The sequence below is a fragment of the Aedes aegypti genome, chromosome 2 (assembly GCF_002204515.2).
Source record: "Aedes aegypti strain LVP_AGWG chromosome 2, AaegL5.0 Primary Assembly, whole genome shotgun sequence".
NCBI lineage: Eukaryota > Metazoa > Arthropoda > Insecta > Diptera > Culicidae > Aedes > Aedes aegypti.
In genome coordinates, this window is record NC_035108.1 from 254,819,797 (window position 1) to 254,844,524 (window position 24,728).

A 24,728-nucleotide genomic window follows, 5' to 3' on the forward strand; every position below is an offset into this window, starting at 1 on the left:
AGCTAATCCTAAATCATTCTGGAAATTCGTAAATGGTAGGCGTAAGAACGCAGGAGTTCCACAGGTCATGAAGTATGGTAACAGATCCTCCTCAAATTCATCTTGGACTAGACACAGCTCAACTTTTCGCCGAATATTTCAAGAGTGTTTATCGCGACGATATTCCAAACGACTATAATCCTCCAATCAACGCGCATGGTGATATAATGGAATTATCTCAAGATGAAGTGAATCAAGGTTTGGCAGATCTAGATTCAAGCAAATCAGCAGGTCCGGACAAATTGCCAGCAAAGATTCTCAAAGAATTCAAGGACGAGCTTTGTGAACCACTATCCATTCTGATCAACTCATCGCTCTCATCCGGCTACTTTCCACATCTCTGGGAAATCTCTCATATAACTCCGGTTCATAAAAAGGGCTCGCGTTCAGACACTGAGAACTACCGGGGAATAGCACTTCAGTCCGCGACACCACAATTGTTCGAACGATTAGTGTATTGCCATCTCTACGAACGTGTCAGTGAACGTGTTTCTGCTGCACAGCATGGCTTTCTCAAAGGTAAGTCAGTTGTGTGTGTTCAGTTCCATGGTCACCGACTTTGTCTCCAAGGGATACCAAGTTGACTGTGTATATACAGATATGAGCAAGGCTTTTGACGTCGTGGGAATAGACAGTATTATGCGCGCTGTGACCAACTTCGGGATCAGCGGCATGCTGTTCGAATGGATAAGGACATACTTACAAGGCAGAATACAGTACGTTAGAGTGCTCAATAATACGTCTGAATCGTTTAGTGTGCATTCGGGAGTTCCACAAGGTAGCCATCTTGGTCCAGTGCTTTTCGTTATGGTTATGAATGATCTACCCTCGTTTATGACAAAGGAAATTGTGCTGATCTATGCTGACGATGTAAAAATATTCCTGCCAGTGAAGATTGGCTCATCGATGATTGGCTTCTGCTTCAACATGACCTACGCAACTTTGAAAGATTCGTCGACGTGAATAGGCTGAGCATTAATCCAAGCAAATGTTCTGTAATAAAGTACGCAAGAAGAGTTCAACCAATTATATTTGACTACAGCTTGGGACACACGATCTTGCGGCGCGTAGAAACTGTTCGAGATCTAGGTGTGACGATGGATCAATGCTTAACGTTTAACGACCACATCAACACAGTTGTTAAGGAATCACTTCAACTATTCGCGCTGACTCGACGTTTTGGCCGAGATTTCGATGATCCTCATGCTATTTTAACAATCTACACCAACCTAGTTAGGACTAAGCTTGATTTTGTGAGCGTTGTGTGGCGTCCCCAATATGATATACATGTGCAGAGACTTGAGGCAATCCAGAGAGAGTTCGTGAAATTTGCGCTGAGAAACCTAGGATGGACTAGAGAGCAAATGCCTGATAACGATGAACTATGCCGCCTTGTAGATATCGACAGCATAAGCAACAGACATCAGATCGCAGACATTGTATTTTTCTGCAATATTTTGAGTGGACGCATAAGGAGTACACTTTTCAACGATCGGCTTTGTTTTAACACCAGTCCAGTTTCACTTCGCCGCAGAAGGGTGTTTGATCCCCCATTGAGGTCGAGAAACTACACCCGGCATGAGCCTACAGCTAGATTTATGAATGACATCAACATACTACAGGATGTAATTTCTATTAATATGACAAGTGGTGAAATTCGTAGTAGACAATCATCTAAAGACAGAAATTTTGAATAATTATCCAAAAAACTCATCAATGATACCTTGGATTACGGTACATAGAAAATAAGAGTAAAAAACAATGTTTATATTAACGAAATAATAGAGCTAAGTCCTAAAGTTAAAATAAAACTTGAAACCTGCCGAAAAAATTTTTCCCGATTTAAGCTCTTTCCCAATTTTGTCAACCCTAAATGCAGCATGGGGCTGACAAAATCGGGACATTGTACTGACTTTATTGTATGAATGTGTGCGGATGTCCTTGGTCCTCTAAGATCTCTTTCGAATATGGGCATTAGGATATTCAAGCGTAACCAATCAACAATCGATAGTTCTTCATTATTGCAAAGGCCTCTTACTGTCCATATTAGCAAACAAAATGTTGTATTGAGCTATGTCGATGTTTTTGTACTTCCGAGGACTCCACGATATATAGGCCTGAGTATCTACAAACTTAAGAACTTAAGTAGTTGTACATTGATGATACTTATTTATAGCATACAATCTAAACTCTAAAGGCTAAGTAGTCCGTCATTCATTTTGGTAGCCTTGTTGATTTTGTAGATTCCAATTTCAAAGTTATAAAACTCAGTCATCTTAAGTAACATTGATTCATAAAAGTATCACTACTTGCGCTTACATATAGAAAGTATGCTGATACATTTTCAGCAATGTCAGTGCAAAACCTAGTGATTTTCTTGAATTCGCAATCGTGAGACGGATTGGTCACAATCATCGATGCCCAGTACAAATTTCAATGACGGCCTGTTTCGCCTTAATATAAGCAAATTGATCAATGTACTGATGTTCATGAATTTACTTCGTTAAACAAGTGACGTCAATTGAATTTGCGTAAAAACAGACTTCGTTGATTGAGGTTTTGGTTCCAAACGTAGGTCGCCATCTTGGATTCCAAAATGGCGTTGAACATCGATTTTCGTCATCCCCTCATCGTTTCTATTCCGAAAATACCCATATTGTATGAGTTTCCAACGGTTTTCCCAAACCAGAGGTCACCATCTTGGATTCCAAAATGGCGTCGGACATCGATTTTCGTCATCCCCTCATCGTGCCCATTCCGAAAATACCCATATTGTATGGGTTTCCAACGGTTTTCCTCAACCGGAGGTCAATAATTTCCCATAGAATTGTCAAAACTCAATTTACGCACTGCGTAAAAAAAGTGACTTAAATTGAGTTTACTTTGTAAAAAAGTGACTTAAATTGAGGTAGCGTAAAAAAAGGCTTTGTAAATTGAGGTTTTAGTGTACTATGTTTTCCAGGTGGACTCATCCGTGTTTTTGTCACTTTTGAGTCAACTAATGTGCCTTATATTTGCAGCAATCTAACTATACTTCCTTCTAGTGACACAATGTAAAGTCACTGTATTTCATTGTTATTAACGGACCTACAGCTTGCTTTTATTGCTCAGGTGCTATTTGACAAGGTGATCTCTGCAATCTTTGGATATAATAAAAGGCTATCTAAATGGACACATTTCTGCTAGCACATCATGCCAATACTGAAATTCCAGATATTAAAAAAAAAACTTATCTATTATCTATTAGTATTTCGATTCGATTTGGAACCATCTCCACCGTTTAGTTTCTTTGGAGGTGTTCCACTAACAAGCTTCTTCAATTAACAAGTCCGCTTATTTGCCCTCATTCTCTTTAAAAATGTTACAACCTATACCGCAGCAAACTTTAGAGCGGCACGATTAATATCCCTTGATTAGGTTTTTGATATTTCAAAATGACGTATTTCAGTGCCTTTAATGCTCATATATGACATCAATCAGACATTAAAATTGATAAGGCTGCAATAGTAAGAGCAACCACATAATCTTCTCTGACGTGTACCCATTACCCATACTAATTATGCAAAAAAAAACCGTTGAATCCATACTTCCTTCAATTTAGAATGGTCGTTGACAGTTCTTAAACCCTATTATATGAAAATACAGACAAATAATGGGAAATGCAAGAGTTTATCTTCTTAATCGCAAGGTAGAGTCGTCGGATCTAGTGGTGACGAGCTTATCCCTTCTATTTCCAACCCCCCTGAACGAGTGTTGGAAAAAACACGTTTTGTTCTGTAACTTTTTTGTTTTTTTTTTTTTGATATTTTTAAACTAAATTTTGACACAAAAAGCGCATATCCTTCTAGTTTGAGGGCTTGAACAGAATTTTGGGATTGGTCACCTGGCTCCGGAGTTATTCCGGAATCAAAATGAGTGTTTCGAAATGCCCACTTTCGAAAAAGTGAATTTGCATTATGAAATCAGCTGATTTTTTACAATGAATAGCTCTATAACGATGAGGACGGATGTCTACAAGACCATCATGGTCACTGCATGTCGCGGATCACAATTTCCGGATGTACCGAACAAAGTATGGCAATATTTTCACTATTTGACACTGCAAAAACTGATGATCGTGTTTTTAGTTTTGAAACCACTGTGCTACCCAGCAAACATTGTAATGGAATAAGAGGTGAACATATCACTCTAAAGCTTATTTCAGTTGAATAAACTCCTCTGACCGTTATTGTCAAAAAAAAAAAAATCTCCATGAAATTCCATTCCAGTCGATTTATATAGCAAAGCAGCATGCCTGTTCAAAATTTAAAAAAAAAATCGTAGGGCCTGTTTTGAAGTTATGCCCTTTGGTTTTATAAGTTTTCAAATTAAAAAGAAATTTGAGATATTTAAACGGGTTTTCTTTGACCTATCATAAAAAAATAATCCATTTAAATTTGTTTCAAAGGTGGTAAGTTTAGTTATTTGTCATTTCTAGGTGGAGTTTTGAATTTGAAGATCAACAAAATATGGAGTTACGCCCTTTTGGAGGTGTATTCTTTGAATACACTTATCTTCTATATAAATAAAAATGGAATGGTATTTGTATGTCACGAAATGGCTTGAGAACGGGCTAACGGATTTGGAAAATTCTTCAATAGTTATGTTCCTGAAGTGTTCCGACGTGTTTGTGTATATAAAAAGTAAAGGATATTTAACGGGAAAGTTGAAAAAAACAGGAGTGAACGGAACTTCCATTTTGCACGGGGCGTTCCATGGCGTTTTTCAACAGCCTACTTGATGGCAAGACGAAGTTTACCGGGACCACTAGTTTTAAATACATTAATTAGGCATCATTATGCCGTTATCATGATCAAATATTTTCAATGACACGTTGTACTCATATGCTGCAAAAGAGTGATTCCAAGCAACAGCACCAAAATTTGGTAAATTTTTTAATTCATTTTTTTCTATTGAGCTGAAACTTTGCACAGTTTTCCAGTTCCATCTAAATCGTCATTTTCCGATATCAAATCTTCAAGTTGAGTCACGACTAACTTTTCAAAAGGGTGTATGTGAAAATGGTTCAAAAATATTCAAAAAGCTGCACAGCAAAAACGGTTCGTTCGATTGTTAGACAACTAAAGAAACAAAGTTAGACAACTAAATAAAGATTCCAAAAAAAAAAATACACACAGTAAAAAAAAATTTTTTTTTGCATTGAAAAACTCAAATATCTCAAAACCCTATCGGAATACCAACGTAATTTTTTGAGGGAAAACGGTCCATTATATTAGCTATCTACCATTAAAATTTGGTGATGGTAAACCAATAAACAAAAAAGTTATGACATTTCAAACATGTCACAATTTTCACATTTAGTAGAAAAAAAATTTTGTTTTTCGGTGTAAATTATTACGGGAATCGCAGTTTGTTGCTGATTTTATTGTTAAGGGCCTTGCGTGAATTAAACAAGTCGTTTTCATGTATTCATTAGTATTATGTATATTATATGTATAAATATTATGTATATATATAAATATAATATGTATATGTATATATGTATAAATTAAAATGAATTAACAGATTACACGAAAATATTTTTTTTTACCAGGATATTTTTTTTTAGAGTATGATCGATGAGTTTCTAAATGTTATATATAAACTTTAAAAGTTTTGGATTTGGGTATGCGTTATGAGATCATGAAAACATTTTATTAATACTTAATTATTTATTTATTGTTATTCAATTTTTTTACAATATCGAACACTTTTGCATCATTATCAGTACAGTTCGAGTATAGTTTTGCTTTAATTTTATTTTCTGACAATGGAATGAAACAGTGAAATTTTTGGGTTCCTTGGATCGTTTTCGCGTTATTATATTGCTCGCTGAGCTCTGATGCCGTTAATTCGTACTCTTCAGTAGTAGTAAAACAAAATGATAATTTTGTTAAATCTTCTTCTTTTCTGCGATTCGCCCAATCACATAGTTCATTTGCAGTTTTAATTGGATGCTCACGTTCTTTGGCTAAACTTGCTCTTGTGGCCATGCGCTTTATGGTTCCTCCAATAGCATCACAAGGACCTTTGCCATGTGACGTAGCAAAGAAATGCCATTCTGCATCAATTCCGTACTTTGATTTAAATTGACATAGGCTCGAAAAATTCTTACGGTTTTTGTACTGCGATGCTGCTCCATCAGACATGAAATATATCTTTCTGATTTCTTTATCCTTATCAACGCGTAAAAAGTTAATCATATTGGCAATGAACAAATTTACAGATACTAAGTCGTGTCTTAAATCTTCGGAAATTACAATAAAACTAAAATGTTCAATTTGCGTACTTCCATTGAAATAAATAACGAATGGATGAATTGTAGCTTGTTGTACGTTCCAGTGATGGGACTGCACTTCATCTTGCAATACAAAGCTATAGTTTTCAGAAAAATCACAAATGACTAAAAATTCACCATCTTGTAATGTATTTTTCGTATTTTTTAAAAAGCGGGATTGCTCTGTTTTAATAAAGTCGTGAGGAATTAAACTTTCTAAATTCAAGCAAAAAAATGACACAAACTCATCTACAGGTTTTACAATAGTTTCTAGGTCACACCTATCCGTGGTCACCCATTGCTCAAATGATAACTGATCAATATAATTTTCTTCAAACTCAGCGAATAAAGTATTTTCCAATGATGAAGAATCTGGACAATCCGAACAAGATCGTAGATAGCAATTTGATGTTGTATTTTCACACAAAAGACTACCAGTTAACATTTTAATATCCTTTGATAAATTGATTCTTTTCAAACTATGTAAGATTAGGTTAATATTTTCGTGTGTTGTGCACACACAAACATTATGTGTTCCTGAATTGGATAGAAGCTTGCATTGCCTTGGACGAAGGCTTGCAAATGAGGAAAAACCTACCTTAATATTTTCGTTAATTTCCTTGAAGCGTGTTTACGCTTCTTTCAAAGTAGTCATCATTAATCGTTTTTGGATTGCTTGACGCTTTCCATCTTTTTTTACAGATACATAATCTTTTTGGACAGGCATAGCTCTACTTACTTCATCGTCTTCAAAATATTGAATTATTTTTTCTTTTGTCTCATCTGTTAATGAAGTACTCGACCTAGCATTTTTGGTTGCAAGACAGTTATTTTTGAATTGTTTTGCCTCTTTTGCTGTATTTCTATTGGTTTTGAACTCATCAATGGCGCCTTGAATAGACCAGGAGCTTGGCAGCATCGACAAAATCAATAATTTTTCTTTCCTTGTCGTGGCTAGATTCGAGAACCTTTCCTTCATATTCATAATTACCACATCGTAGTCTGTATTTTCCACATCCTCAGGTCCTAATTTGAAGAGGTTTCTTCGTACAGCTTCGTTGATTTCACGGTATTTTTCTCGGGATAATTGACGTAACCCATCTTCGTCCATTTAATCGGAGTCACTTTTATTCCAGCTATCCCTTCGTTGAAGCGTTCGATGTTGACCTTCTGGATGCACTCATCTTCTGATTGATTTGTTGAAACAGATGTCGCTGATGGTACCGTGGCAAGACTATCTGCACTTGGTACTTCTGGTAACTCCTCAGTTGTTGTCGGTGCATCTAGTAATTCCTCAGTTGTTGTTGTTTTCGAACTTCCTGCAACCTGATCCACCGATGATGTACAGATTGCCCGTTTGTCAACGTACAAATGCGTAAATTTGTATTCAATGTAGACATTGGAGCATAACCAGCCGCTTTCAGTTTATCTATGGTGCTTTCGGTGAGATTTCGTAGCTCTTTCGAACACTTTTTTTCTGCAAACGGCCTGCAACAGTTGAGAAAGCGACTACTCATGTTGCTCGTTAGATTTTAATAAACAAAATCACTTTTAAGTTTTTACTGACTAGTTTGGTGTCGTTTGCTTGACTGAAGAAAAATTTTACAATTAAATCTGTTATAACCATAGTGGTAGTATATTTTTAGCTTTTTCGTGAGTATGTTCATGGTATGTACCTATCATGTTTTTGATGTTGTTGAAGTTACTCGCTTTCTCCCAAATATGATTAACAAAGTCTATTCTCTACCAAGGCGGGTCTATACCCAGGTGTAATCAGATTTTAACTTTGTGGAGAAAACCAGCGCCGAGAAAACCGACCTGCTTTACGTATACTAGATCACCTGGGTATAGACCCGCCTTGTTCTCTACTAGGTAAACTTTTTGCAGGTAAACTAGTCGTATACCTGTATAGAAAACTTTTTTGTAGCTTTTGTCTTCAATATTAGATTTCTTATAGGTTTCTTTTATCAAAAGGTTTCAACACTATTGAGAGAATTTTTCTTCAGTTACGTACAATAAAAAATATGACACTATCAAGACTTTACATCACAACACTGGATCGCGTCTAACTTTCTAATAGATGCTATAATAGTTATGAATAATTAAATAAAATATCATGAAAACAACTTGTTAACCTCATGTGGTACCCTTAACAAAAAATTCAGCAACAAACTGCGGTCCTAAAAAAAATTAACAATGAAAAAAAAAAATTTCACTAAGTGTCAAATTTGTGAAATATTTGAAATGTCATAACTTTTTTGTTTATTGGCTTACCATCACCAATTTTTTATGGTAGATAGCTAATATAATAGACCGTTTTCCCTCAAAAAATTACGTTGGTATTCCGATAGGGTTTTGAGATATTTGAGTTTTTGTGACAAAAATGATGTTTTTTAATGCAAAAAAAAAAGTTTTTTACTGTGTATTTTTTTTGGAATCTTTATTTAGTTGTCTAACTTTGTTTCTTTAGTTGTCTAACAATCGAAAGAACCGTTTTTGCTGTGCAGCTTTTTGAATATTTTTGAACCATTTTCTCATACACCCTTTTGAAAAGTTAGTCGTGACTCAACTTGAAGATTTGATATCGGAAAATGACGATTTAGATGGAACTGAAAAACTGTGCAAAGTTTCAGATATTTTTGAAATGGTCGATCAGAATCGACTTGCATGCCTCCGTGGAATCCCTCAAAAGTCTTTCACAATTAACTGAATTTCCATAGGCTCAAGTGCCATAAAGCATTACGGAGCAAATTTTATTATTCAAACAAATTAGTTTTTATACAACAATATACTGGATAATTTGGTTAAGCACGATTCAGACCATTTTACACGCCATTCATGTTACTTTCGGAATTCATTTTTTTGCTATGGGTAGCATGGTATGGAATAAGATAAAATTAACGTATGATTTATTTTCGTATGTCTTCCCATTTCAACGGATGAGTCTCAACTTTGTTCTCAAGTTCGCGATCGAAAAAAAATAAGATTTACGTATAACTCTTCAGTTTGCGTAGGATTCAAACAATGTTCTAATCATATGTTGTATATATTTTTAAAATAATACCCCTAACACTGAATTTCATTACCCCAAATACCATAAACCTGAAGACCATAACCTCGAATTTCAGTTCCTATAATAATATTACTTCGAATCCCATTATTACGGGGTAATGTTAACAAGGTTAATACAAATTCGGGACAATAGAATTTAGCGTAATGATGCATTCAGAGTGATAACTCTCGGATAAATTACATTTGGAGAAATCAAATTCGGGGTTATTGGGTAGAAACTTTTTCAAGAGTATTTAATTTGAGTATTTATTTTAAAGGAAGACATGAAAAATTAAGCTCTGAAAGTATTATGATTTTAAAACCAATGAATTCAAACGATACCGAATATTTCTTACTTTTCTTAAACGCATTTCAACTATTGAGACTTACTCTTAACGTGTTGGCGTGAGGATGACTTGATTGATTTATACAATTCTTTCACTATTATATTTATTTAAGATTTCCTTTAAATTTGTGGACTTGTACAATCTAAAGGGCGTAATTTCGAAAAGGGGCCCTGTGTGGTACTGAATGAACATTGTCATAGATCTTGTCTCCCAACCCTGTTATGATGGCTGACAATCAAAAGCCTGTTGAAAGATATCCGAGAATGTAGCAGCGGATCGAACATCAAACGATCTAGTAGGCATGGCACAACTTTGACGCACTCACTCCTATAGTAACGTCAGAATGGAATGAAAGGTTTTTCGTGGGGCTCCCGCTTGCCAACATCGATTCTGAGCTTCACATTTGGCGATCCTGCCAGAATTTTAAATAATATTTCGTGTTCCTGGAGTGCCTGGATTCGTTAACAAGCGGGAGTGTCCACTAGAAAATGTGTTTGTGTCGAGTGCTTCTTAAACCGCGTGTGAAAATATGTGTTCAGAGTGATTGTGGAGTGAAGTTTGAACCTGATAAAAAGGCATATATCTGTAAGTAAACAGCAATGTGGTATTTTTCTATGAACAAGAGAAAACTGATTGAAGAGGAAATATGACATGAATATGTATTAGCCGCTTCACTACTCGTTGAAGCAGCAATGTTTCTCTCTGTGCTTGTTGTTGTTCTTATTGAACACCAGCATCACCTCAACTATTTGAGTTGCGCGATGCAGGCTTTGTAGTGAATATTTTGTTTTGCTTTTGTATTCAAACAGATTACTTCGATGAAAATATTTGAATGTTAGTGTGTGCAAATTTTCCTAGCCATGGGCGATTTTGAATTGATGTTCCAAAAGTAGATTTTTCGTTCCAATTAATCGATTTTTTTATGTTGGCACTACATGAAATCCTAATTCAAGGGATTTGGTCCTAATTTGAGCCGTTGTTCTTGTAAATTTGCTTACGATTGGAAAAATCGAATCGATTTAAAAAAAAAATGGGTACAAAGGATTCGATTGAATAAACGAAACGATTCGACGCATCGAATTTGAATCGATTCAGTATTATCGATGTTTTGGTCAAATTTGCCCAATAGTGCACATGATTGTTTTCTTTCCTATTTGCTTCAGTACATTGTGTATCCAGTAATGTTTACAAGTTAAGTGTGAAGCATACTGAATCGGTAATTTTTTGCGAATTTTGTGTCGATAATCGGTGAGATCCAAACTATTCAAATCTGTTCAATTCATTATTAGTTCTAAATAAATGCCATGTTAAAAAGCATGTATGAATGCAAAAAAAATGTCCTTAATACGACTGGTAGTTGCAATGGAAAAAATGTCCTTAACACAACTGGTGTTTGCAATGCAAAAAAAAAAATGTCCTTAACGTGACAGGTGGTTGCAATAAAAATAAATATTCTTGCCGCGATTGGAGTTTGCAAAAAAAAAAAATGTCCCTAAAAGCGACTGGTGGTTGCAATATAAAAGTAATGTCTAACGCGACAAATGGTTGCAAAATATGTCCTTAACGCGACTGTTGGTCGCAAACTTGTTCCTATCAATCAATGTTATTGATATTGCTAGCGCGACTGGTGGTCGCATATTTGTTCTAAGCAATGGTGGTGTACACTTGCCTCCGCGACTGGTGGTCGCATGGTTGTTTCTATGAAGTGCTATTGATGTTGTTAACTCGACTGGTGGTCGCATACTTGTTCCATTGTGGTGTACACTTGCTACCGCGACTGGTGGTCGCATATTTGTTCTTAGTAACTGCTATTGATGTTGTTAACTCGACTGGTGGTCGTATATTTGTTCTAAGCAATGGTGGTGTACACTTGCTACCGCGACTGGTGGTCGCATACTTGTTCTTAGTAACTGCTAATAATGTTGTTAACTCGACTGGTGGTCGTATACTTGTTCCTATCAAGTATTATTGATGTTTTAAGCTCGACTAGTGGTCGTATATTTGTTCTAAGCAATGGTGGTGTACACTTGCTACCGCGACTGGTGGTCGCATACTTGTTCTTAGTAACTGCTATTAATGTTGTTAACTCGACTGGTGGTCGTATATTTGTTCTAAGCAATGGTGGTGTACACTTGCTACCTCGACTGGTGGTCGCATACTTGTTCTTAGCAAGTATTATTGATGTTTTAAGCTCGACTAGTGGTCGTATATTTGTTCTAAGCAATGGTGGTGTACACTTGCTACCGCGACTGGTGGTCGCATATTTGTTCTTAGTAACTGCTATTGATGTTGTTAACTCGACTGGTGGTCGTATATTTGTTCTAAGCAATGGTGGTGTACACTTGCTACCTCGACTGGTGGTCGCATACTTGTTCTTAGCAAGTATTATTGATGTTGTAAGCTCGACTGGTGGTCGTATATGTGTTCTAAGCAATGGGGGTGTACACTTGCTACCGCGACTGGTGGTCGCATACTTGTTCTTAGTAACTGCTAATAATGTTGTTAACTCGACTGGTGGTCGTATACTTGTTCCTATCAAGTATTATTGATGTTTTAAGCTCGACTAGTGGTCGTATATTTGCTCTAAGCAATGGTGGTGTACACTTGATATCGCGACTAGTGGTCACAAATTGGTTCCTAATAAAAGTGATGCTCACATGCATGCGCGACTGGCGGTCGAAAATGTATCTATAGAATAATATATATATATATAAGCCCAATGATGTCTAGTAACTTAGTAGATCAAGGTATGTTATATCAAAACAAGTAACAACAGCCAAATAAGTCTTCGAGTGAGTATTTCCGTGAAAGTACGGTGGTTTGAATGTACAACAAGATGAGAGTCAAACGCTGATGCTACTCTGTTCAACATGTATATGTCAGTTTATTAATAGCAATATTTTGTTCAAAATTAGTTCGTCTTAGAGATGTCATTGCATAGAATTAGCTTGCCGTTTCTAATGAATGGAACGACATTCAACCGATCAATAAGTTCAACACCGTATCCTACAGCGAAAAAAATGTTTCCAAGTCGCATGTACAAGTGAACAGTTGAGATATGAGACAGTATACATCGGGGAAGTTCTTAGCGATGTGAAAGCTATATCCTGAATTCCTAAAAGCTTTCGTGATGACGAAAACGATGTGAAAACTCATCACTTAAAACTTTTTTTTCCTGAGAAGAGGGAGGATGTGTGGTACTGAATGAACATTGTCATAGATCTTGTCTCCCAACCCTGTTATGATGGCTGACAATCAAAAGCCTGTTGAAAGATATCCGAGAATGTAGCAGCGGATCGAACATCAAACGATCTAGTAGGCATGGCACAACTTTGACGCACTCACTCCTATAGTAACGTCAGAATGGAATGAAAGGTTTTTCGTGGGGCTCCCGCTTGCCAACATCGATTCTGAGCTTCACAGGCCCTACGATTTTTTTTTATTTTGCTCAGGCATGCAGCTTAGCTATAGAAAACGACTGGTGAGCACAGATTTGTTAGAGATTTTTTTCTGATGATAATGGTCAAGGGAGAACCGTGGCATAAAGATTAAAATATTGTATACTTACAGCGCAACTTAGTGGAAGAAATCTGAATTAAAAAAAAATATTTGACTGCTCTTGAGCTTTTTAACAACTTTGCTGAAGATACCATCCATCCATTTTGTCTGAAAAAATAATTAATTTCGTACTGCTTCATTGTAAGCACCAATTCTTGTTTGAAACGTCTTATATGTAATTGTAAATATTGTCGTTTAAACATTCCGCTAATGGGGACGAGTTTGGTGTAGTAGTTAGAACACACGCCTCTCACGCTGAGGATCTGGGATCGAATCCCAAGATAGCCACTTATGACGAAACTTTATAATGACGACTTCCTTCGGAAGGGAAGTCAAGTCGTTGATCCCGAGATGAACTGAGCCCAGGGCTAAAAATCTCGTTGATAAAGATAAAAAACATTTCGCTAACATTCGAGTAATATGAACCTGTTATTCGGTAGTATAAAAACTCAGCCATCTAGGGCAATTGATAGTTGAGAACCCACAAGCAGTTATAAATAGACGATAGCCTCCATCTCAACCGGCATGGTATCGAATAAGGTCGGGATTTACGACACAACACGAACGAAATTCAGCTTCGGTCGAGCACGCCTTGCTTAGTCATCGTCTCCGGCACCGATTTCGACTTCCCTCTCCGGGTTGAAACAATATAATCAGTCCTCTGCCATGTGCTTGCGAGTTCTTAAAATCTCAGACACATACCTACTAACTCGCTCTCGGGAAACGGTTCCGACCCGACCAGCAAGCACTCCCGTCAAGAATGAAAACCTGGGGTTGCGAGGATTTTTCGGACTGGATTAACATGTTTCTCGGACACGTTCATTTGGGTTGTTGCAGTATTCGAGGTGAGTTTTATTTTGGCACTTAATTTAGAAGTGTTGTCTACTGTCTACTGGGTTTGTATATCCGGCTTAATGAAGGTCCTCTGTTCGGCTATAATCGGATCGTCACGCTAAAGTGGCTGTGAATATATCGGTTTGCTCTAAGAGATTTATCAATCTAGTATCGGTTCCGATCCATGTCGTTGTGGTTTGGTTCACTGTGTCCAACTGTATGGAATACATATTATAAGACCCTTGGTATCATTATGTAATGAAACAGCTCAATAAAACTATGTGAGAAATTGCCAGCTGTTTTTGACGTCATCAGTCTAAGAATTAAGATAAACTTACCAATCGCGAATGTCAAGTAGAAATAAGTACTTCTCTAATGGAATACCGCTTTATGTTCAGATCATTAGAAACTCCATTAAGTGGCATACCTGAAAATAGAAGAAAACGATTCATCATAAAAATGCATTGCATTTAAATAAATTGTCAAGAAATAGAGAGACAATGTGTATTTTGTATTGCAGGATTGCGCCCCAGTTTCTGCGAATGAATGAATTTGCATTCATTGTTCCACAACCGACCCCGACTGCAGCATTCAGCCCCGAACCAAAAAACCGTCGGACACATGCTTACTTACGCTGGTGTCAGTGCCATTAGACACTAAATTTTGTTTGCCCACAGAAATAGTGCACAAAATCACGTCGCGCTTTCCATTCGCCATATGGAACGAGTGCCACTTGCTGGCATCGCTGGAAAATGCAATTCGCTGCTCGCTTTGGAATCGAATAGCATCTTCTGCATACCTACAGGGATGGTTCTAGCTTTCGAGAAGATTTACGACATGGTAAGTTGGTTTTTCAAGAATTATTACGCTCCATATTAAACAGCACAAGACGCGAATGAATTCAATGTGAAATAATCTTTCACAAATAAACGCCTTGGTCTTTAGTATGCACATAAACAGTACTGACGGCTGCTCTAACAACAAAAGAAATTCTATGTCTTTTCATAGGATTTGGATTGTATTGGATTTGGTTTTGACTTAGGGCTTTCCAATGGATTTGCCTTTGGATGTTGGGAACGTAGTACATACACTACCCGTCATAAATACGGACTCACTGAAATAAGTATTGCAACACTCAGCTGAATATTGAATCACCCTGAAAAGTTTAGCATCACCTCAAAACAGGTAATTTCACATTGCTATATCTCGAGATCCTTACGACTTGCAAAGAAGCAATCTTCAGCAAAGTTGTTCAGGGGATCAAGGACATCCGGAAAGTGAACAGTTTAGTTCGCGATTTTGCCGCTGGGTGGCGCTAGTGAGCATGCAAAATTGAGCATTTCAAACTAGTTCTAGCTTGTGATCCATTAGAGATAGAAAGTTCGGGTCTTCGGCAAAGTTTCTCAGGGGTTCAAGGACATCCGGAAAGGGAACAGTTTAGTTTGTGATTTTGCCGCTAGGTGGCGCTATTGAGCATGCAAAATTGAGCATTTCAAACTAGTTCTAGCTTGTGATCCATAAGAGATAGAAAGTTCGGGTGTTCGGAAACGTTGCTCAGAGGGTTCAAGGACATCCGGAAAGGGAACAGTTTAGTTCGCGATTTTGCCGCTAGGTGGCGCTAGTGAGCATGCAAAATTGAGAGATAAAAAGTTCGGATCTTCGGCAAAGTTTCTCAGGGGTTCAAGGACATCCGGTTTAAACAGTTAGACAAACAGATTATTTCACGATTTTGCCGCTAGGTGGCGTTAGTGAGCATGCAAAATTGAGCATTTCAAACTAGTTCTAGCTTGTGATCCATGAGAGATAAAAAGTTCGAGTCTTCGGCAAAGTTGTTCAGAAGATCAAGGACATCCGGAACACAAAAAGTTTGGTTTGGCGCTAGTGAGCATTTCAAGCTAGTTCAACATTAAGTGAATCAGACCTGAATCACTTGAATATTAAGTGAACTAAATCTGAAGTACTTGAATATGAAATGAATCAGACATAAACCACTTTAAAATGAGTAAATAAGCTCTGAAGTACTGAGACGTGAATTAAAATAAACCATAATAAATGAATAACGAGACGATACAAACCGGAATAATTGTAGTCTGAGTGTATGACACCTGAATCAATTGAATATGAAGTAACTCAGACACGATTCACTTGAATATGAACATGAATTTTGATATCAGATGAAAATGAATGAACTTATAGATGTGAATCCCTTGAATATGAGCTTATTAAAACTGAAACATTTGAAAATAAAGTGAATCGGACCTGAATCATTTGAATATAAAATGAATCAGTACTGCATTCTTAAAAAATGAAGTGTCACATGACATGAATCATTTAGAAATAAAGCGAATCATATCTGAATAAATTGAACAAGAAGTTAATCGGTCCTGAATTACTTGTATATGAAGTGAATATTACCTTAAACACTTGACTATGATGTGAATCAAACATGAAGGGATTTTCACCTGAAACACTTGAATATGATGTGAATTTGACATGAGTCTCTTGGATATGGATCTAATCAAATCTGAAACACTTGAATATAAAGTGAATGAGACCTGAATGCCTTAAATTTACTTCAAAAACCAAACATCAATCACTTGGATATTGAACTAATCAAACCTGAAACACGTACATAAAGTGATTCAAGCAGGCATTACCCAGACAACCAGAATGTACGTATAACGGAATCACCTTTTGCGTTATGCGATTCTTATATGTGGAAAGTTTCACGTATAAGATGGTGCGAAAAGGCTTTATACGTACAAAAGTGGAGGCGATATGCGTGCATTTTTATATGATGAAAAGTAACATGCAATGCGAGTGTATCGATTTTATTGCGAATCAATGTGTACTCTTATGCGACTTAATTTATGATAACAAAGTTCATTTGACAGCTGCTACGGATTGATCCGACTAACTTTGTACGAGTATACGGAACGAAACAAAATGTACATATGAACTCAGAAAATAACGTTTTATGCGAGAAAACCCATCAATCAAACGATTTCATCCACCATGTAGTGCGGGTGTGATGCAATTTGAATAAATAAACGACTTTGTTCGTAAACTGTTATGCGACTTCTGGTTGTCTGGGTACAATCTCATCTGATCACTAAGATCATCTTTAGATGGTGGCGAGATATTATCCTCAATCCAAGAGCGCTTTGATGTGATATCATCTTTCGATCTGATACTTCAATAGATATTCTTGACAGTTGCTTGAGCATTTTAAACGTATTCTTTGCAAGACTTTTAGTAGTAGTAGCAGATTCTCTAATTGCTTGGTAAACTATACAGAAATGAATGGTGAAAGAAAAGCTAATGTTAGTCAGACAATGTGGTATGTGGATTTAGGCAAAATACTTAAAATAATCATATAGACAGTTCAATCGATTCCCTAGTGAATTATTAGGCAGGTTGAGGTACTTTTAAAATTCTTCATGGATGTTTTCTAAGATTTTCTATGGTTTTCTTGCTAAATGTTTAAAACGAAATCACATATTCGGTTTCTAGAAATACGTTGCAGATTACTTACACGGTGAATCGAAGCAAAAATGTGAACACTCCTTCTAAACGTTGTGCTTATTCTGCGCGGCGTGTGAGTCGAGACGACTCGCTCTCACCGCGAGTGACGTGAGACGACTAATGTTAATCAAATGGGAGCGAGTCGACAATTGTCACCTCATTCGACTTGTGTCACCTCACACGCCGCGCAGAATAGGCACGCGTGATTTCAGATTAATGTGATGTCGAATGCGAATGTTGGTGCAGTTATTAATTACTGTAGTTAAAAAAAAAAACACAATGTTTCTATTCTCTACAACTTGTTTGGTAGTTTAATTTGGGGGTAAGAACGCGGATCGAGAGACGATTTTAGATTTTCTACACATTCTTGAAGGGAACCTGTATGCAGATTCCTGACGAGCTAGTTGGTGAACATTTGCAAGAGATTTAGCGGATGTTAACCCAGTTTTTGTGCAGATTACTTGTACGAATTTGGTGGAAGGAAGAATATTCACAGTGCATTCTCAGTTATTTTCAATGAGATGATTTGATAGTGAATTAATGACGAGTTTTTGCTGGTGCCTTAAATCTTGACTGGATCTTAAAGTATTCTATTTGTTGGTTTTTTTTTTCAATCATAGCATATATTTTAAAAATTCGTGGGCTTAAGAATGAGAATTCTTGGTGAAGTTTTTGGCATTAGTATTGCACATATCTTTTCTTCTCAAAACCAACGGGAGTCTTACGCTCAGAATTTCCGGAGAACCAGCCAAGGTTGTAAAATTCTGAAGGAAGCGGGCATCAACGGCATCTTTTGGTTGGTTATAAATCTAAAAATAAAATCCAATGATTATTTGATCTTATTAAAAGTGTATCATTTACTTACTTCAATGGATTCACTTTCAATTGCATTTTTTGGGTTTCAAAGTAATCCACTATTAATCCGCCATCAACCACTGTCACTGTTTTCGACAGCTTTTCACAACGGTTTATTGCGCGTGGACTGCTGAGTTTAAAGGATATTATCTTGCATCAAATGAACCAAAGATATTGATAAAAGATCGATCTTAGAGCTCTAGATGATATCTCATTATTCGATCCGTATCTTTCTCAGAAGATCAAAAGATGAGATGAAATGCAATGCCTGGATTCAAGCATAAATCACTTGAAAATTAAGTGAATCAGCCCTAACCTGCTTGAACATCAAGTCATACCAGTAGAAGTGGAAAATTCTAGATGAATCAAACCTGAACTACTTGAATATCAAGTAATTCGTACTTGAAATAGGTGAATATGAAGTGCTTCAGACCTGCAGCACTTCAATATAAAGCGATCAAACCTGAATCACTTGAATATGGAGCGAATCCGACATGTATCATTTGGATATGAAGCGAAGCAAACATAAATCACTGGAAATAAATCCCAGATCTTTTGAATATAAAATCAATCAGACCTGAATCACTTGAACATAAAGTGAATCAAACTTGAAACATTTGAAAATGAAGTGAATCACTTGAAATCATTTGAACATCAATGAATCAAACCTAAAACATTCGAATATGAGTGAATCAGATAAAAATCACAAGGATATGGAGCAAACTGAATCACTTGAATATTAAATGAATCAATTCTGAATCACTTAATAATAAAGTGAATCTGATGTGAAACACTTGCGGGTATGGAGAGAACTAAACTTGAATCTATTGAATATAAAATGAACCATTCCAGAATCACTTGAACATGGAGTGAATTTGACATGATTGTTCTTTACTTCATATTCAAGTCAAACCTGAATTTCTTGAATATAGAGTGAATCACACCCGAAAGACATGAATATAAAGAGAATCAGACATCAATCACTTGGATATGTTTGATTGACTTCATCAAACATGAACCTTGAAGAGGTTCTGACTTAAATAATTTGAATATGATGAATATGAGTCCGGGCTGAGTCACTCGCACATGGAGTAGTTCATACCAGAATCACCCGAATATGAATCGGATATGATACACTTGAATATACATTTGATCAGACCTGAATCACTTCAATTTAATATGATTCCGTCCCTAATCACTTCAACTTCCAAATGCCAAAGGATTTCTGAACAGCATTCTGGAAATTCTATCTTATCAAATTCATAATGTTTAGGCACAGTCATCCCTCCAGAGTAAAATGTTTCCTGGATGCCCTTGACTTTCCGAACAACTTTGCCGAAGACTCAAACTTTCTATCTCATCTGGCTCAAAAGATAGAATTTGTTTCATATATTTAATTAAATATGCGTACTAGTGCAACTTATTGGCAAAATTAGGAACCAAACAAATTGATATTTGGATGTCCTTTACTTTTTTTCTGTTCTTCACTTGCCGAAGACTCGAACTTTTATCTCTTGTGGATCACAAGCTAGAACTAATTCAAAATGCTCAGTTTTACATGCCCACTAGCGTCACCTAGCGGCAAAATCTCGAACCAAACTGTCTGTCTTCCGGATGTCCTTAACCTTCTGAACAACTATGCCGAATACTCGAACTTTCTATCTCTAATGGATCACAAGCTAGAACTAGTTCAAAATGCTCATTTTTGCATGCTATTTAGCGCTACCTAGCGGCAAATTCGCAAACCAAACTGTTTGCTTTCCAGATGTCCTTGATCCCCTGAACAACTTTGCTGAAGATCGCTTCTTTGCAAGTCGTAAGGATCTCGAGATATAGCAATGTGAATTAACCTGTTTTGAGGTGATGCTAAACTTTTTGGGGGTGATTCGTTATTCAGCTGAGTGTTGCAATACTTATTTCAATGACTCCGTATTTATGACGGGTAGTGTACGTGGCTTCGAATTCAGCTTTGTGCTTGGTCTTTGGATTTGTTCATGGGTTTAGCTTTGGCTATGAATCTCACTTTGAATGAGGTTTTGGATTTAGTCAAGGATTCGGTTGTTGATATGGCTTGCTTTGGATTTGAACTATATGGCTTAGACTAAACTTAGAATTTGGTTTTGGATTTACCTTTGGATTTGTATTTAAATTTTGTTTGCATTTTGCTAATGATTCTGCTGCTTTAGATTCCTTGCTTAGCGCTTGAACGAGTCGGTCGACAGGATCCCGGTCTCATCGTACGGCACTTTTTGCAGAGTTCATTTAGGCCTTTTTCCCCACCGCCCGCGTGGGTTTTTGGTTTAATTAGTGAGTTAAACAAGTTTCAGTTTTGTGCAAAGTGAGTGCTTAGACGATTGCGCTTTGCGAAGGAAGCGAACTAGTGAAACTAGTATCGTTCCACCGCAATAAAATCATCGCCCATCATCAATTATCGGTGATTGATTTTTCTCCCGCACCGAGAACAACAACAAGGCAGAAGGCCGACCCGGTCGGTCTACTACCTACGGCGCGTGGACGTTCTCCTGCTGTAGAACGGATAAGTATACATTATCTATTGAATTGCTTTCGCATCTCCGAACAACAGTGTTGAGTTCAAGGTTGTTTTTCGCTTCTCCTCTGTCTCTCTCCCGGTGCAATTTTGCCCGTATAGGGGAGTTGGGTACAAAATAGCCCACTGATTGGTTATTTTTTTTCTTTTTTTTTTTGTGAATTTGATTTACCCATCTAGGGGAGGTGTGTACAAAATAGTCCACTGATTAATAATTTTTTTTTACACATATTTTTTTTTTTGTTTTTGTTTTTTTTTTTTATTATTATTTTTTTTTTCTTCATTTGGTTGCGGTTAAGCTTTTTTCCGCATGGATGAATCGGATGGAGGCGATACGCCTCCTAGAGATCTCGTTGCTCGAACGCGGTTCTATCAACCGTCTTCGGCTGGGCCTTGGGTTGTCTATTTCCGGCGCAAAAAGAAGATTTTGAACGTGCTCTCGATTTCTCGGGAGCTGACGCGTAAATATCCTGGGACCGTTATTCACCAAGTGAAAGAATCCAAGCTGCGTGTAACTGCACCTAGCTACAAAGCAGCGAATGAAATTGCTCAGCATGAGGCTTTTACTGTGGAATATTGCGTCTATGTGCCGGCACGAGAAGTCGAGGTGGAAGGGAAAATTATCGACGCGAGTCTAACATGCGAAGACATTAAGACTGGCAAAGGCGTCTTTGAGAACCGGTCCATTCCTGATGTGGCTATACTGGATTGTAAACAATTACAATCAGTTTCCATGGAAGGAAATAAGAAAGTGTTTTCGCCGTCAGCCTCGTTTCGAGTGACTTTCCCCGGTTCCGTCCTCCCGAAATTTGTTTGTATTGACAGTGCTTTTTACCCAGTGCGTCTTTACGTGCCGAAAGTATTCAATTGTACCAACTGCAAGCAGCTTGGCCACAGTGCTAGCTATTGCGACAACAAGCCCCGTTGTGGCAAATGCAACCAAGCTCACTTGGAAGATGCTTGCACACAGGAAGCCGAAAAATGTAGCTACTGTCGCGAGGAACTTCATGACCTGCAGAAATGCCCGGCTTATAAAAGACGCATTCGAAATGAGAGTCGCTCAATTGTGAAGCGCTCCAAGAAGACATACGCGGAAATGGTAAAATCTTTAAATCCGTCCGCAAAAGAGTCTTCATCAGCCATCCCAGTTGGTAACTCTTTTCAAGAGTTGTCTTCCGATGAAGCGAACGACGACGAAACCGATGGGGGAGATTCTTCGGAGGTACACGCACCCGGTAAACGAAAGTCTCAATCTTCTCCGGGACTGCGCCGAAAGGTAATGAAATCTTCCCTCAAAAGTTTGCCTAATTCAAAAGGAGGTGGGGCAAATTTGAAATTGCCGAAGAAACAGGTCTTTGATGCTTCCGTTCCGTGTTGCAGCAAAGATCTGCCGCCCCCGCCTCCACCGATTAAATATACTTCAAAAAGAAGCTCTAGACAAGATAGCAAGAAAAAAGCTACTGAAGTCCCTCGCTCTTCCTCGAAAACCCCCGGGGCCAAGCGAGGACTGATAACTTTTACGGCCCTTGTGGATCGCATATGCAATGCCCTCGGAGTTTCAGACTCATTCAGAGGCATACTCGACCTTTTTCTCCCCGCAATAGAAGAGTATCTCAGGGAATTGACTATTTCGTGGCCCCTCCTTGCTTCGATCATATCTTTCGATGGATAATTCATCGAGTGAGGTACAAGATATGATCACTGTGCTACAGTGGAACTGTCATAGTCTAAAACCTAAATTAGACACATTTAAGTTTTTGCTTCACAACTCCGATTGTGATATATTTGCACTCTGTGAAACATGGCTTTCTTCTGAAGATGATCTTAACTTCTACGATTTTAACATTATACGCCAGGATCGAGATGATAATTACGGGGGTGTGCTTTTAGGGATCAAAAAGTGCCACTCATTCTACAGAATCCCCATCCCGACTCATCCAGGCATAGAAATCGTTGCTTGCCAAATAAGCGTAAAGGGTAAAGACCTTTGCGTAGCTTCTGTTTATATTCCTCCAAGAGTTTCAATAAACCGCCGTCATCTCTGGAATGCAGTCTCCATGCTCTCATCTCCATTTTTAATACTGGGTGATATGAACTCACATGGGGCGAATCTTATGACGATTATAGAGCGGCTATTTTCTATGACTTATGCGACGATTTCAACTTGAACATTTTGAACACAGGTGAAGTGACACGTATTTCATCCGACGGCAAAGAAAGCCGCCTTGACCTGTCTTTGGGATCAAGTTCACTATCATTCGATTGCATGTGGAAGGTGATCGATGACCCCCATGGTAGTGATCACTTGCCCATAATAACTTCTATCAGAAATAATTTTGAAAGGTCAGAACAGTCAATTCAGGTTCCTTTTGACCTCACTAGGAATATCGATTGGCAAAAATTTGCATCAGCGGTAACCTTTGGTATCGAATCATTCAACACTCTCCCACCGTTGGATGAGTATCGATTCCTAACAGAATTGATTTATAAAAGTGCATTAGAATCCCAAAAGCAACGAGTTCCAAGTGCATTCTTCAAAAGACGACCAGCCACACCTGGTTGGGATGATGAATGCACTCAGTTGTATCGAGAAAAATCCAATGCCTTTAAAGCTTTTCGTAGATATGGTACCTCAGAACTTTATTTAGAGTACTCGAAGCTCGAAAAAAGACTGAAGAATCTTATTAAAGCGAAGAAGCGTAGCTATTGGCGACGTTTCATCGATGGCCTCTCACGAGAAACTTCAATGACGACGCTTTGGAGAGTGGCTCGCAACATGCGAAACCGCTCATCCTCAAATGAGAGTGACGAATACTCCAATCGTTGGATATTCAACTTCGCGAAAAAGGTCTGTCCAGACTCAGTTCCAGCTCAACCGCCATCCTGGGAAACCCAGAGAGACGATGCGTTGGACAGACCATTCACTATGCTGGAATTTTCTATGGCTCTTCTTTCATCAAACAACTCCTCTCCGGGACGCGATATGATTAAGTTCAATCTTCTTAAAAATCTCCCTGATATCGCTAAAAGACGGTTGCTTGACCTGTTCAACTTATTCATGGAGCACAACATTGTTCCACCTGAATGGAGACAGGTCAAAGTAATAGCTATTCAAAAGCCTGGGAAACCAGCGTCTGATCATAATTCGTACCGCCCGATCGCTATGTTATCATGTTTAAGGAAATTGTTAGAAAAAATGATCCTATCCCGACTCGATCACTGGGTCGAATCAAACAACATGCTTTCCAGTACACAATTTGGCTTTCGCAAGGGCAAAGGAACAAACGATTGTCTAGCGTTGCTTTCATCAGATATTCAACTAGCCTTTGCGGACAAGGAGCAATTGGCTTCGGTTTTCTTGGATATTAAGGGCGCTTTTGATTCAGTTTCCATAGAAATATTGTCAGAAAGCCTGCACAATAGTGGATTACCTGGAATATTGAATAATTTCTTGTACAATCTGTTGTCAGAAAAACACATGAGCTTCACTCTCGGTCAACTGACAACTTCCAGAATTAGCTATATGGGCCTTCCCCAAGGCTCATGTCTGAGTCCCTTGCTTTATAATTTTTATGTTAAAGATATTGACAACTGTTTGGAAGAACCATGCACGCTAAGACAACTTGCAGATGATGCTGTGGTTTCTATGAAGGGC